Source organism: Gracilinanus agilis, chromosome 2 (assembly GCF_016433145.1).
Source record: "Gracilinanus agilis isolate LMUSP501 chromosome 2, AgileGrace, whole genome shotgun sequence".
Lineage (NCBI taxonomy): Eukaryota > Metazoa > Chordata > Mammalia > Didelphimorphia > Didelphidae > Gracilinanus > Gracilinanus agilis.
The window spans coordinates 299,546,955-299,562,306 of NC_058131.1; the positions used below are offsets into that span (position 1 = coordinate 299,546,955).

The 15,352-nt window shown below is 39.7% G+C and overlaps 1 pseudogene; it reads left to right on the top strand.

Annotated features, from left to right (window-relative positions):
• Window positions 1-14,020: 14,020 nt before the first annotated feature.
• Window positions 14,021-14,754, top strand: LOC123235306 (annotated as a pseudogene).
• Window positions 14,755-15,352: the final 598 nt, after the last annotated feature.

A 15,352-nucleotide genomic window follows, 5' to 3' on the forward strand; every position in this document is an offset into this window, starting at 1 on the left:
TAGGGAGAGATTGTGTGTGTCTTGCCGCACAGCCTGCTACTGATAAAGATATCATCAAGCAGCAGGTTCATCCTGTGTGTCATCCAAAAAGAAAATCAATTTTAAACATCAGATAAAATATGACAAGCGTTTTAAGGATATATTTCATATCCAGAGTGCCATGATGGGAACTGAGTTGGAGAGCAAGTTGCCTTCTTCACTGCTGAGTAATGTAAATGATGCCTGATGCCTGGCCTTCCATTACCTCCTGGAGAGTTGCTGGTTTCAAAATCTTCCCCCTCCCCAACTGACTGCTCTTGTGGTTGATCCATGGTTAGCTGCTATCAGCTGGGAAAGAGGTGATGAAAACTCTAATTTTAATCCTTATGCAAAGATCTGCTGTGAAAATTGCCTGGAAGACTTTTTCAGTAGAAGTCAGGAAACCTTGTCCTGCCACTAAATCTTTTTTGAGATGTTGGACAAGTCACTTAAATCAACAATAAGTAAACATTTATTAGCCACTTACGATGTACCAGTCATTGTGCTAAGGGCTGGGCATACATGTAACAACAAAAAACAATCTCTGCTCTTTAGAGTTCATAGTCTAATGGGGGTAAAATAAGATATAAACAATTATAGACATACAAAATATGTACTGGTAAATTGGAGATCATCTCAGAGGGAAGACAACATTAAAGGGACTTGTAGAAGGTGGAATTTTAGCTGAAAGTTGAAGGAAGCCAGGAGAGGGAGAAAAGGAAGAAGAAAATTCTCTCTGCCTTGGGATCTTCTTCTGTAGCCACCCAAGGTGATTATATTATAATTATTATTTTTTAAACCCTCACCTTCCATCTTGGAGTCAATATTGACTCCAAGGCAGAAGAGTGGTAAGGGTAGGCAATGGGGGTTAAGTGACTTGCCCAGGGTCACACAACTAGGAAGTGTCTGAGACCAGATTTGAACCTAGGACCTCCTGTCTCTAGGCCTGGTCCTCAATCCACTGAGCTACCCAGTTGCTCCCTGATTATATTATTATTGCTAATAATAATAATATTATTATAAGCTCTAACTAGGAATTTTTGCATGGACAAGTGGCATTAATTATGCCCTCAGAGAGGATACCTCACAGAGGGGAGACAATTCCTGAGACACTGGTATGAGACCACTCTTGGGGAGACTGCAATAGTAAAAGTGAGAAACAAGGATAGAGAAAAGGAGTAGCTTGCCCCAGCTGAGTCTTAATTTTATCTAATTGTTTTTGAGATGCAATGGGCCATAGTATCAACCAATCAATCAGTAGACATTTATTAAGCACCTACTATGTTCCAAGCACTGTGCCTGCCCTCAAGAAGCTTACAATTTAACAGGATAGATAACATGCAAACAAATATATACAAAGCAAGCTACATTTAGAATAAATAGGAAATTATTAACAGAGGAAAGACACTAGAATTCAAAAGGGTTGTAGAAGGCTTCCTGTAGAAGATAGGATTTTAGTTGGGGCTTAAAGGAAGCCAGGAAGGTCAATTGTCAGAACAGAGGAAAAAAGTGTTCAGAGCATGGGGAGGGTCAGTCAAAGAGAATACCTAGAGTCAAGAGATGGAGTATCATTATTTTTTTTTAGATCCTTACCTTCCGTCTTGGAGTCAATACTATGTATTTGCTCCAAGGCAGAAGAGTGGTAAGGGCTAGGCAATGGGGGTCAAGTGACTTGCCCAGGGTCACACAGCTGGGAAGTATCTAAGACCAGATTTGAACCTAGGACCTCCTGTCTCTAGGTCTGGCTCTCAGTCCACTAATGTATCAGCCAGGAGGCCAATGTCACCTGATTGAAGAATATCTGTAGGAGAATAAAGTATAAAAAGACTGGAAAGGTAAGAAGGGATTAGGTTATGGAGGATTTTGAATGCCAGCCAGAATATTTTATATTTTCTCCAGGAGAAAACTGGAATCCACTGGAGTTTGCTTAGTTGGGGGAATGGTGAAGTGTTGTGGGTATGGTGATATGAATTTTCCTAAAACTCATGGAAAATCACTATAGTGGCTGATTGAAGGATGGATTGGATTGGAGAGGCTTGAGGCAGGCAGACCCTGCAGCAGGCTATTTCAATAATCCATATTTGAGGTGATGAAGATCTATATCAGGTGGTGACATATTTGAGAGATGTCACAAAGGTGAAAGTGATAGTCCTTGGCAGCAGATTGGATATGGGGAGGGTGAAAGAGAGTGAGGAATCCAGGAGGACTCTTAGTACGGGAATAGGGATGGTTGGAGGGCAAAAAGTTTTAGGGGGAAAGATAATGAGTTCAGTTGGAACAGGTAGGTTTTAAGATGTCTGCTGGACATCTAGTTGGAGATGTCTAAAAGGCAATTGGAGGTGTGAGATTGTAGGTCTGGAGAGAAGTTGAGGAAGGATCAGTAGATATGAGAAATATCAGCAGCAGAGGTGATAATTAAATCCATGGGGGCTGATGAGATCATCAAGTGAAGTAGCCTAGAGGGAGAAGAAAGGAGGGCCCTAGACAGAACCCAGAGGGATTCCTTCAGTTAGGGGATGTGATCTGGAAGAGGATTTGGAAAGGAAGATAGAGGAGAGCTGAGAAAGGGAGGAGGAGAACTGGGAAAGAGCGATGTAGAGGGCTGAGAGGGTCAAGAAAGCCTGGATCTCAGTTCCTTTTCTGACCCATATTGACTGTGTGTCCCTGGGGAATCACTAAACTTCTCAGCAAATTTCTGAGCATGGCTACCATATGGATTTGTTTTTGCTTGACTGTGGTTCATTCCAAGGATTTTTTTTCTTGGCTTTTTCATTGTTGGGGAGGGTAGTTTGAGAAGAAAGGGAGGAATTAGCAATATTGATGCCCACCCCCCAAATTCAATGAAACTCTTTTTAAAAATGAATAGAAGTGAAGAGCATAAGACAAGCAGGATAGTTTTGAAAGTATGCCGTGGAATTGTTTAGATATTTAATAAAATAAGCTGTAGGAAATATTCATAGTTTTGTAACAATCCACTTTTTATGTTCTGCTGTTCACATCATTTTGAGGAAAGGGTGTTTAAGTTCAAAATTTAAAAAGATTTTTAAATTCTTAACATCTGTCTTAGAGTTAATACTAAGTATTGGTTAGAGCAGTAAGGGCTAGGCAACTGGATTTAAGTGACTTTCCCAGGGTCACACAGCTAGGAAGTGTCTGAGGTCAAATTTGAATCCAAGATCTCTCATCTCCAGGACTACCACTAAGCCACCTAGCTGTCCCACAAAATAAATTGCTTCAAAAGGTCTATCCCCTAGGGGCAACTGGGTAGCTCAGTGGATTGAGAGCCAGGCCTAGAGACAGGAGGTCCTAGGTTCAAATCCGGCCTCAGACACTTCCCAGCTGTGTGACCCTGGGCAAGTCACTTGACCCCCATTGCCTACCCTTACCAATCTTCCACCTATAAGTCAATACACAGAAGTTAAGGGTTTAAAATTTAAAAAAAAAAAAAAAAAAGGTCTATCCCCTCCTCAATACCTTCAGTAACACTCTTAAGCAGGGGTCGGCAACGTATGGCTCTTTCTGCAGGAGCCATAAAGTCAATTTTTTTCCAGGCGCTGTTACAGGAGCGCGCACTGTGAGCACTGTACAGCTCTCACGAAATTACATTTTAAAAAATGTGGTGTTTATGGCTCTCACGGACAAAAAGGTTGCCGACCCCTGCTCTTAAGACTAGGTTGTAGGAGTTCTATATGTTGATGAGGTACCAAAAAAAAAAATTAACAACTAAAAAATTTCTTGCTGTCCAGCTGCTGAAAAATTGCAATAGCAATCAGCCATAAACAATTGCCCTGGCCTAGTTACCTCTCAGTTCAAGCTACTTTGGTTTTCCCTGTAAATTATCATTTTGGCCATTTTGTAAATGTGGAAACTGAGCCTAAAAGGCTCGTTGTCTTGTCTCTGACCAATTTGCCCAATAAGTGTCAGAGCTGGTGTTTTAGGGCCTTTAAAAATTGAATTAAAATTTTTCTCATTATCTCAGTAATCTTCATTTATTTATTTGTTTGTTTTTACTACCCCACTTCTCCCTTCCTACTCTGAAATTCTAAATATCAATGAATACAACCCAAATACAATACTATCCTTGACAACAATCAAAATAGGATACAATTGCAGATGACTGGAGATTAGAGGGAGTTGCCTGAATTATGGGAAATGTATTTATCTATGTCCAGAAATTATATTTAAAAGCACCTGTCTGTGGGCATCTGTTGATTAATATAGAGGAAAAAGCAAATCTTGACACTGTCCACCACATCTTCTTCTTGCACACTTTCTTCTCTCTAGACTTTCCTGAAACTGCTTTCTCTCTGCTGTTTGTTTGACTGTTCCTTCTCTTTCAGGCTCCTCATTTATATCCTGTTCTGTAACAATAGGTATCTCTCAAGTCTCAATTCTGGGCCCTCTTCTCTTTTTGCAGTCTTGGTGATCTTATTAGCTCCCATGAGTTTGATTATTATGTCTATGCTGAGGATTCAGATATATATGTGTGTATATATACACATATGTATATGTTTATATGTGTATAATATATATTCTAGTCTTTTTCCTTGTCTCCAGTCCTGTATCACAGTCTACTAGATATGTTTACTTGAATGGCCCATTGCTACCCCAAAGTCAACATTTCCAAAGTGAAATCCATCTTCTTTTCTTAAAACCTTCTATTCTTCCAAATTTCCCTCATTCTTTTGATGACATCACTGTCCTTGCAGTCACCAAGATTTGCCCCCATGGAATCATCCTTCACTCTTCCCTCTTCTTCATCCCATCTATCCAATCAGTTACCAAATCTGATTTCTTCTATCTCTATAATATTTCTTGTATCCATCTCCTTTCTACTAATAGGACCACAAGACTATCTAGGTCTTTATCACAACCTTCCTAAACTTTTGTAATCTTAATTGTACTCTCTGCTTCCAATATGTCCCTCCCTCCAATCCATCCTTCACATAGTTTCCAAAAAATAATTTTCCTAAATCTTGGGTCTAACAATGTTACTTCCTGGTTCAAGTGGCTTCAGTTGCATTCTATTGCTTCCAGCTTGGTTTTTTAAAATTCAAAGATATTTTTATTTTATTTTCCCCATTTCATGTAATAATCATTTCCAACATATGTTTTCCAAAATTATAAGATCCCAGCCATCTCCCTTCCTCCCTTCTCTCCCCCAACTTGAAGATGATAAGCAATTTGATCTGGGCCATATATGTATTATCATGCAAAACCCACTTCCACATTGGTCATTGTTGTAAGAGCATCCTCATACATAATCCTAAAACCCCCAAATAAAACCACCAATACACTGATGTGAAAGTAGTATGTTTTGATCCAGATCCATCTGACTCCAGCAGTTCTTTCTCTGGAGGTTGATAGCCATCCCTGTCTTAAGTCCTTCAGAATTATCCCAGGTAATTAATTGTTCAGCTTGATTTTCAAAGACCTTCAAAATCTGGTTCCAGGCTGCCTTTGGTGTTTTATTACATATTACTAAGTCAAATTGGCCTACTTGTTTTGCTGTTCCTCAAACCCAGCATCCCATCTCTTCTCTCCATACCAGCTATTCTACATGTCTAGATATATAGTATTCCTTTCTCATCTCTGCCTCTTAGAATCCATAGCTTCTTTCAAGGCTCTACACAGGTGGTACTTCTTTCACAAAAGCCTTTTCTGGTCCCATTTATTCCACTCTATCCCTTACCTCCTCCAGTTAGTGTTCTCCCTTTTCCTGAAAATTAGCTCATCTCTTACTTTTTTCTTATTTGTTTACAGGTTGCATTCTCCAGTAGAATATAAATTTCTTGAAGGTAGGAGTTGCTTTTCATTTTGTCTTTTTTGTCCCCAGTACCTAGCACAGGCTCTTGAACATAATAGGTGATAAATGAATTGAACTGGCTGTTCAAATCCTGGTTCTGCCACCATGTGTGACCTTGGATAAGAAATTTATCTTCCTCTGGGCCTCACTTATCTCTGCTGTAAAATGATCAGGCTGAACTAGAGAATCTCTAATGTCCATTCTATCTTTAAATTCTGTGACATTCTGGTGCTTTGCTATACATGCCACAAAGTAAGGTAATATAGCTATAAGTCCCTCCCCTGGTGGGGTGCTTAGAATTGAAGGTAAACTCACCGACACTATGTTATGGTTTTTGTCATATGTAATTCTGTTGCTGAGGGATGTGATTTAATCCATAAAACACCGTGATGATGAGATGTGTTAGATGTCTATGGTTAGTGAGCAGGAGAGAAGCACAGACTCCGGGTGCTCTTCATAACACCTTTGCCACAATATAGAATGAGTGGTGCTATAAGGTGCTTTTCAGTGAGTAGGCATGGGGATGGAAAAAGTCATAGTGCTTGGCAAAATACCTTTAAGGCAATAAATAGCTGTCCCAATCCTGATTCATATTATTACCTTTCTACTGACTGTTTTGGTGAGATCTATGACATAAACTGAGCCTAAGCTTTAAGTTTCACTTGGTATACCAGGTAGGAGTGTAATAAACCAAAGAATGCACCAAAGGTAGTCTGATGCCTCTTCCAAGTGGTTAGGATCTCTTAGTACTGAACTCTGTCCGACTGGGTGTCTGATTCCTGAACAAAGGCAAATTTTAATGGAGATGGAGAGTGTAGAGTTCCATCCCTTGGGCCTGGTAGTGGTTGTGAATTGATAGAAGAATTTATACCATAGTTTTTCTTATTAGTTTTGTTAATGTGGTTCAACAAAATGCTCTACTATTTGATTTCTGGTGATTTTTCTGGTCTGATAAAATAATAACTTGAGCCAAGAATCTTTTCCATACACAGTGAACTTCAGTGTAGAAGGAGAGGCTCCTTAAAGAGGTATGGGGCATCCCCATTATGTAAACAACACAAGTAGTTAGTAGCAGAATTAGGATTCAAACTCAGACCCTCTTATTCCAAATCCAGTGCTCTTTTCATTATAGTAAGCAACCAGTCAATGTTACTTCGCTAAGTACTAAAAGAAGGCAAAGACGGTCTACCCCCAAGGGTAATCTAATGGAGTAGACAACATGCAAATAAATATATACAAAGCAAACTACCTGGAAGATAAATATGAAATAATTAACAGAAGGAAGACACTAGAATGAAGAAGGGTTGAGAAAGACTTCCTGTAGAAGATGGGATTTTAGTTGGAACTTAAAGGAAGCCGAGGAGGGAGAGTGTTCCAAGAATGGAGGAAAGCCAAAAAGAGTGCCTGGAGTCGAGATGGAATTATCTTTTTAATGGATCAACCTGGAAGCCATTGTCAATGGATTGAAGAATACCTGTAGGAGAATAAAATATAAAAAGACTGGAAAGGTAGGAGGGGGCTAAGTTATGAAGGACTTTGAACGCCAACCAGAGTGTTTTGTATTTGCTTCTGGAGAAAACTGGAATCCACTGGAGTTTGTTTAGTTGGAACAGGAGGTGACATGAATTTCCCTAAGACCTGTATTTTAGGAAATCACTTTAGTGGCTGAATGAAGAATGGATTGGAGTGGGGAGAGACTTGAGGCTGTCAATCCTCCAGCTGATTAATGCTATAAGCCTGAAGGAGGTGATGAGAGCCTGCAATATGGTGGCAATATCAGAAGAGAGAAGGAGGCATGTTGAAGAGATTTTGCAAAGGTGAAGTTGGCAGGCTTTGGCAACAGATTTGATAACAGGGAGGGTGAAAGATAGTGAGGAATCCAGGATGACTTCTAGGCTGAGAGCATGAGGGACGACAATAATAGGAAAGGTACCAGGGGGAGAGGGTTTAGGGAAAAAGATAATGAGTTTGGGACATGTTGGGTTTGAAATATCTAAAAGGCAATTGAAGATGTGAGATGGAAGTCAGCAGAGAAATCAAGGCAAGATAGGTAGATTTGAGAGTCATCAGCACAGAGATAGTAATTAAATCCATGGAGGCTTTTGAGATCACCAAATGAAGTAGCCTAGAAGGAGAAGAGAAGAGCACCCAGGACAAAACCCTGAGGGACACCTCCATTTAGAGAGTGCAATGGGGGAGGGGAATCCAGCAAAGGAGATAGAAAAGGAGCAATCAGATAGGTAGGAAAAGAACCAGGAGAGAATGGTAACCAGAAACCTAGAGAGAAGAGATTATCAAGGAGGAAAGAATGGTCAATAGTATCAGGACTGCAGTGAGGTCACAGAAAATGAGCATAGAGAAAAGGCCATTGGATTTGGCAACTAATCTCAGTAACTTTGAAAAGAGCAATTTCAGTGGAATAATGAGGTCAGAAGCCAGATTGTAAGGAGTTAAGAGAGTGAAAGGAGAGGAAGTGGAGGCATATATCATAGATAGCCTTTGCAAGTTTAGCCACAGAGGGCAGAAGAGATTAAGGAACAAAATGAATATGGAAGGATTAAGATTTTAGACTATAGGGGAGACATGGGCACGTTTGGTAAGAAGCAGAGAATAAGCCAGTAGAGAGGGAGAGATTGAAAATAGGTGAAAGAGTTGGAGTGACAGGGGGAAGAAGGGTAAATCTGTTGGAGGAAATAGGATAGGATGGAATTTCTTTCTTTTTTTTTTTTAAACCCTTACTTTCCGTGTTGGAGTCAATACTGTGTCTTGGCTCCAAGGCAGAAAAGTGGTAAGGGCTAGGCAATGGGGGTTAGGTGGTTTGTGGCCAGGGTCATACAGCTGGGAAGTGTCTGAGGCCATATTTGAACCCAGGACCTCCCATCTCTAGGCTTGACTCTCAATCCGCTGAGCTACCCAGCTGCCCACCAGAATGGAATTTCTTGAATAAGTAGAGGGTTAGCTTTGGTAAGGTATAAGACCACTTCACCATGTGAGACAGAGGTTGAGGAGAGGATAGTGGCCAAGGACAGTTGAGTGACAGGAGATGAAGAAGGAAGGAGAGCAGGGACCTTATGATCAGTGGCCTCAATTAAAAAAAATAAGGCAAATTTGAGGAGGGATAAAAAGGTTTAGAATAGCAACTGTGAGAGAGTGGGATAGTGAATTGATAAGGAAAGTCTAGTGGGATTGCCTAGTAGCAGAGAGGGCCCAGTTGATGGGGTAAAACATAATTTATAGTGAACCTGTCAGAAAAATTGAATGATTTTCTTCACCTTTGGTGAGGAACATGTGTATAGGGTTTGAAATGGTGAATGGTGGAAGATGATCCGAGGCTGAGGCTTGGCTTTCCATAACTGGCAATATTATGAGGGTGCCAGGGATTCAAGAGAGGAGGACAGTGTAGAGTTGAATTGATTTACCAAAGGGCCAAGATTGAAAGAAGAGAAGAGTGGCTAGTGCAGGGAAAGAATGGAGAGGTCATGGGTTTAGAAGTGTAAATGAAAAGTAGGGTTTCGTAAGGTAAGAGGTAAAAAGCCTCTTATGGATTATGGATAGATAAGGGGATTGGGGAATTTTTGGACATACAGTTGGTATAAAGAGCATGACCATCTTTGTGTGTGACTAAGATGAGATAGAGGAATAGCTCATAGAAAGTGATAAGTTGAGAGACTGACTAGTTAATATATTTGAAGGAGAGTCAATATGTATGTTAAGTCCCCTAGTATGAGAGCAGGGGTTGGGGAGGAATAGTGAGCCAAGTACTGAATTCACTGAGGAAAAAAAGGTAGTGGTCTTCTGACCTGTAGACAATAGCCACCAGGATTTTGACTGAGTGGTAGAACTGAGAAGTATGAATCTCCAAGGAAGAAAGGTTCCTGAGTGATGGAAGTGAGAGAGAACCTGGAAGTAATAATGAGGAGCAAAAAATATTCTAATTCCTCAACCTTGACTGGGAAAACTTGGAGAAATGAGTGAGTGCATAGTCGGTACTGGAAAAGGTAGCCACAGCAATCTGGAGAAGGTTTGGTTTGGTTTGGTCTAATTTTTGTCCTTGCCTGAATATGATGGCTCACAACTGTAATCCCTGCTAATGAAGAGGCTGACTTTGGTGCATCTCATGAGCTCAGGAATATATGGCCATGTTTGTTTCCTCTATGCATTCCTAACTACAAAAATTATGCTAAATATGTACCAACTCTTCCCAGTGATGCTGTTGTGGGTATTTGGGGGAAAGTACCTCTAGGTTCATGAAGGAGACATATGGAATTTAGCTACTGTTCTTATGATGCTAACTTAATAAATGTTTTTGTTTTGAGCTGATTATGTCTAGTGGCTGAATTGGTAAGTTTACCAGAGGGGGCTTAAGAATTATAGTTATAGAAGCAAGAACCCAGAGTGCCCTAGAACTTGAGAGTAGAAACCACCCTTTTGGGGTTGAATTTCTGAGTAGATCCCTAAGGGAGCCACATTTAGGACTGCACAAACTATAAGACACTTTCCCCTATATCTATCGCTGAATAGTTGTGTTAGTCATTTCTCAGCTCCCGTAAAATCCTAATCTTGAGAAGGAAACTTGGAAGTCGTTTGGTCCAGGAAGGACCATCATCCCCAAATGTTTCCATACTATTAAACTGCTGCTTAAGCTGTTCAGGAGATTCCCAGCAGGGAGAGGAGTTTTCCTGTTATCAATGCCTTTGGTGGACAGAGAATAATCACAGAGAATTCTCCAGGCTCATTTAACTTACACCATTCACCTTCCCCACCAGGACTGTGCAGGAGCACAAGGAAAATAGTCTTGGGGATTAGAATCTATCCTCCTTTCCTTTCTCCAGTTAACCCTCTCATACATGTGCTAATAAGCAATAAAATTACCTAAAGAGAGGAAGAGGAGAAAAAGAAGGAGGGGGAGGGCTAGTTGCTAAGAGCTTGGTAATCAGCATCTTCATAGCTGACTAGTTAAGAGTTAGCTCTCATTACAGAGATGTGCTTGTCAACATGAACACAGCTGGATCTGTGGCTGTTGGGAGAAAAAAAATCTTTCTTCTTCTTCTTTTTTTTTTTAAAGCAATACCCCCAACACAGCAAGATGCCCATTGGCGGTCATCTGTTCTCCTCTAATGGAGACACAGAAGACTCAAAAATATCCTTTTTCAGATTTTGAAAAGCTTAACCTTTCTTTGGGGATGTGATACAAGCATGAGGAGAACAGGAGTCTGGCTGAACCTGGCCTTAGAAGACATCTATCTCCCTAACAGGCGACCTTAATGGTCACAGCAAAGTCCACCCCTGCTTCCTTCTGTAAACATTAGCAGCTGTCTGAGCTTTCTCCAAATTCAGCAGGGACCTCATCTCCCAGAGCTCATCTTCCCTCCAGAGCGTTAGCGCCTTCATTATATCTCTCTATCTCTTCTCTTTCCACTGCCCCCAGAAACCTTTCTCCCTGAGACCAGAGCCAGCTAGATCTTACTGGAATCACCTTTGGTTTCGCTTCAGAGCATCTGCCTAGCAGAGACAACATCACTGAGACAATTTAAGGCTGAGTTGAGCTGCAGACCATTCGGGGTGGCCTCCCCTCACACTCAGCCCAAGGGTGTCTCAAAGCTATAAATTGAGTAAATTGAAAACGTTACTGAGGGATAGAGATAAAAGTGAGAGCATGGCGCCTACATGAATAAAACATGGGAGGGATGTTATTTCTTGGGAAAACAGAGTGAATAAATTGCAGTGGATCAATTTTATCTAATTTCTTGGGTAGCTTCTGCTGGGCAAATGAATGTGCTTGTAATTGATGAGTGAGGAATGGAGATAAATGGGAGGGAAGGAAGATGGAATGTCTGCATTTCAAGTTGGGGAACAAAGTGAGTACTTCTAAGGATTTATAAAAATTTCATTGGGACTGTACTTTAATGGTTGAAGATTTAGAATGTCAGCACTTAGAGGGCAAGGATTTGTTTAATTCACCCTGTATAGTGCCCAGTCTTATAGCACAGATAGCTCATTTATTCACTCACCGAAATTTGATGTATTATGTTCTATGAATCCAGGCTAAGCAGTTGTGGGGTGGGGGTTGGAGGGAGTATACAAGAGATACCTAAGATATATCCTCTGTCCTCTTGAGTTAATTGGTCTATTATCCTATCACTGATCTTGTCCTGTCAAGCTTCAGCCTTGGACTATTCTCACCAGTGGGAATTTTTTTTGGTACCTATTTAAATGCTACTGAACCAAGCTGGAGAAAATAAAAAAACTGTACCCTCCTGGGCTGGCTACAGATTTATGTTAGATACTCTCAACTATGCCCAAACTATGGAAAGGCAATCCTTTTTCTATCCCTGATCTACTGTACTCACCATAACAGCTTTTCTAAGTTTTGCTAAACTTCTTGTCAAAGCTATCTATAGAGGATAGAGCTAAAACATCAGAGTGATGCCTTAGTTCCCTAGCATACTCTCTCCTAGAAAATACAATAGCCCAGAAAACACCTCAAACTGAATTCTGATGGGAAAGCCAAGGAAAGACACAGCGAATCATTTTTTTCCAGCCAAGAACAGGTTAGGAAGGTAAACAAAGATATCTGCCAGTACTGGGGCAGGAGTTGCTCAGGAACAAATGATGGCAGATGTAGAAGGAAAGGGGAGCCTTTTAGTGCCTAGAGATAAAAGGGAGCTAAGACACCAAGGTAGGAAGTACTTGAAATGAAGAGAAAGCAGGGAACCCCTGAACTCATTCTGGGAACAATAATAGATATATCTAGTAGCTTCATTGTCCTTTACGTAATTCAGAATCGTGGACTTAGGACAGAAAGAAGGAGTCACAAGTGAGTATGGGGCCTAGAATTGAGGATAAAACAAGTTTCAGAAACTTAACTATGTAACTGTTCCCAGAAACAGAGCAGTGAAGTAGCCCAATGCATATATCTGAAGTAGAATAACTAGATCAGGAGACCAAGACCAAAGGGGAGCCAGCAGTTCAGTCCCTATGAACCTGCAGAATTTTTCAGTTGGATAACAGCAACTGAGTTGAGCAGCAGTCTACTGAAACTCAATGATACAGAAGCTAATAGGGCCAGTTTGCAGAGATCAGACCTGGAGAAAAACCAAGCTGTGGGAGAAGCAGGACATAAAAGGACAAAAACTCAGGTCAGATATTCCCTCCCCAAAGTGAACAGAGTCCAATACATTAACATAAAGTCAAGATCAAGAAGTAGAATCAGCAAACAAAAAAAGAACTTGACCATAAGGTACTACATAAGGAGACAGAGAAGCACAAGACTCAAACACAAAAGACAATGGCTTGAAAATATCTATAAGCAAAGCCTCAAAGAAAAATTCAGATTGGATAGAAGCCCAATAAGAATTCCTAGAAGGGTTAAAGAAAAGGAGCTAAAATAAATTTGTTCTTTTTTCTCCACATAAAATTTTAATTTTGTTTTTCTTCACTTATATGTGAATAAAAAATTTTAGCAATCATTTTTAAAAATATTGAGTTCCAAATTCTTTCCTTCCCTTCATCCTCTTCTCCTTGAGAAGGCAAGCAATTTGATATTGATTATACATGAGCAATCATGCAAAACATTTCCAAATTAACCATGAGGCAAAAGAAAATGCAGATTAAAAATCCCAGTAATTATAATAAAATCAAAGTATGCTTCAATTGACATTCAGAATCCATCAGTAGTATGTTAGAGTATTTTTTCATATGACTATATAAAGCTTTGATTTCTTCATCTGAAAACTGACTATTTATATCCTCTGACCACTTATCAATTGTAAAACAACTTGTATTCTTATGAATTTGATTTAGTTCTCTATTAAAAACTATCTTAAAAACCAAATGAGAGCTATGGGAGAAAGATATGAAAAGAGAATTAAGAGCTTAGTAAGGGAGGTATAAAACCTTACTGAAGAAAATAAATCTTTGAAAATTAGAATTGATAAATGGAAGCTAATGACTCCACAAAATATCCAAAAATAATAAAACAAAAGTAAAAGACTGGAAAATAGAAAAAAATGTCAAATAGCTCAAAGGAAAAAAATTGACTTTGGAAATAGATCAAAGAAAGATAATTTAAGAATAATTGGACAACAACCATAGGAAGAGGGGGAGGTGAAAGTGAGAGGCAGTAATTGATAACTTCAAAGCCAAAAATGATAGACAGAGAAACCAAGCTGCTTCCACCAAACAATGACTGCCAGGATGTATGGCAAAAACTGTATCAAGATCTTCCTTTCAAGACTGGCACAACCATTATGAGGGCTTTATTTTAAAGGAGCCCAAACAGGCTAATACCTCCTAAAGAAAAAATCTGACGCCATGATTCTTCAAGTTCAGCAGATCTTAAAGAAGATCATTGATGCCAAAATGCTCATGTGATATAAGAAACTGCTTTTTTCACCTGCCAAGGCCAGATTCACAGCTGGCATCATATGCACCACTGTTATTCAGAATAGGAACAAAGCTGAAGTAACTATCAGAGGAAAGAAAGATAATGTAGCAGGTGTCATCTTACCAGTGTTTGGACATTATCAAGAAGGAGTTGACAGTTATAAATTGGTTGGTTTGGCCATAGATGGGGAACAATTGTCTCAACTGAGGAGGAATAATGCCAAAATATAAGAGCTACTGGTAAAACTGGCATTACTGTGCACGTCATTTGTTACCCTGGATGAGGCCATTAAAATAACAAACAGATGAGTGAATGCCATTGAGCATGTGATCATTCCCTGGATTCAGTGTGCATTTGCTTTCATCATCAAAGAATTGGATGAATGAGAGCATGGAGAGTTTGACAGGTTAAAGAAAATATGGGAGAAAAAAGGTTCTCATAGAGAAAACAGAGGGAATTGGAGCTCCAGAAGGTAACTGGAGAAGTATTGGAGCCTGCTAATCTGCTGGCTGAAGAGAAGGATGAAGGTCTTCTGTTTAAATAGCCCTTCCCAGTCTATAGTCTTTGAGACCTCAGTCTTGTGATTTTCTTATAAAACAGTATTTAGGTTCTATATGTAATGTGGTTATTTGATATGGTCTGAAAGTTCCACTAGTTGATATTAGTTTTGGGGATTATTTAGAGAGATCATGATAATATTAATCATTTGTCAATTAGTGGTAATTGACCAACCCAAGGACCTGTAGAACTGTGACCTATTAATATTTTACCCCTTCGTTAGTCAGTGTATGCAAGCAGAGTTGTGGTGTTCTGTCCTCTAATCATATTTCAGAACCATCCCTTTGAAAACAGCAGTGAGTCATGCTGAGATATAGCCTGACTCCTACATATACAGCTATCATTTTGACCCACTTTCAACCTCTGCTTTTCTCACCATGGTATTTCAATTCATGGATTTGTGTAAATAGCTTCATATCTTTTTTTCTTACATGGCTAGTCTCAGTTTTGTGGAAGAAGACTTTTATCTCCATTATGGAAGAAATTCTGCCAGTTCCTGTATAACTCTAGCATAAGTATAGTAAAATAATTTAAAAATTAAAATTAAGAATTACTGGACTATCTTGAAATCCATGAATAAAAAA